Source organism: Neomonachus schauinslandi, chromosome 4 (assembly GCF_002201575.2).
Source record: "Neomonachus schauinslandi chromosome 4, ASM220157v2, whole genome shotgun sequence".
Lineage (NCBI taxonomy): Eukaryota > Metazoa > Chordata > Mammalia > Carnivora > Phocidae > Neomonachus > Neomonachus schauinslandi.
The window spans coordinates 21,847,673-21,849,222 of NC_058406.1; positions in this window are offsets into that span (position 1 = coordinate 21,847,673).

The window sequence follows — 1,550 nt, forward strand, 5'->3', positions numbered from 1 at the left end:
TTACCCAGTCCCCCCTACCGTGGTATTATTTTATAAAACTGTAGGACAGTATCACAACCAGGGTATGGACGTTGCTACAAGCCAATCACATGATTCAGATTTTCTCAGTATTTACTTGTACTCATTTGTGCCATACAGAAGAGCTACCAACTTGGGGGCAAAAAGGAGGAAAAATCATACAGATGTGTTGCACTGGGGACCTCATTTCACCCTCCCCTCCCCTTTGAAGTCCTGTCTTTGCTTGAGCGTTGTCCTCCTCCTAGAGCAGTTGTGCTGACTTTGTCTGTGGGTCCTCCCTCCCCCACTCCGGGGGTGGGGGAGGCGAGGTTGCACTGTAGCTCAGGGCCATGGGACCGAGCCTTAACCAATCTGTGCAATGGAGTTCTGTAGCCATACTAGTTAGCACAGGGAGAACATAGGACCCAATGGAGCCAGTGAGATGCAATGCGGCTTTTATTGGGGTGTCTGAGAAGGAGACATTGCTCTTTGCCACTGAATTTGACCTTGGAAGTTCAGAGTCTGTAGCTCTTGCCGCCTTTTTAGGTGTAGCTTGAGAAGGAAGACAATGAGTGAAGGAGGGACGGAGAGAAGGCAGGTCTTGGTGGCATTGCTGGAGGCCCCTTCGAGCTGTTTCTGAAACCAGCCCCAGCCCTGAAAGTTTCCATGACGTGGATCAATGATTCTCCTTTGATTAAGCCAGTTTGGGTTGAGTTTTCTGACACGTTCAGCAGAGAAGACCCCTAACTGGTTCACAGACCCACACAAAGGAGCTCGCATGGAAAGATGGCTTAGTGGAAGGACGCAGGGGCCCCCTCAGACCCCAACTGAAGACGGAAGAGCTGGTGTTCTGGGGCCTGGGGTCTTCCTGTCTCTGTGTGTGTCTCTGACTGGATCTACACGATGACTTGTCTCTAGTTCCCTCTGCCCATCTTCTTCCTCCTCCCTGTGGACGGCTGGCTCCTCTGCTCACTTCCACCCCACCACGGCCGTGCCAAAATGGTGACCTCTAGCCCCAAGCTACGTGCTCTGCCAGCTGGGTCCCACAGCTTATAGCCCGTCTCTCCGTTCCAAACAGATTCCAAGGAAAGAAAACGTGAGAAAACGTCCCGTGTGGACCAGGGGACAAAGCAGCGTTGTCTCACCGCGGGGGCTGGGAGCGGGGAGATCCTGACTCGGGGTGAGGAAGGGCACCCACAAGATCTGAGAAAAGGAGCAGCACCCGAGCTCACACCTCCGCTCCCGCGTGGGGACCAGTACAGCCGCCACTGCAGTGTGCCTCCGTTTCCCCTCTGCGTCCACAGTGGCAGGGCCTGCGGACGGAAGAGCTGAGAGAATCTGGAGCACAATGGGGGTGCCCAGTGTTATGCAGACTCAGGGAGACAGCGAGGATTCTCTGGGAGGGCTGCTTAGGCTTGACTCTCTCCAGAATCCCAAAGGGAAGGAGAAGGTGCTGGGGGGACCGGGGAGGAAACTGGTCTAATCCTGGGGGATACCTTGATGGGGTAGAAGGAGCAACTGGATCGGAATGGGGATATCTGGGTTCTGGACCC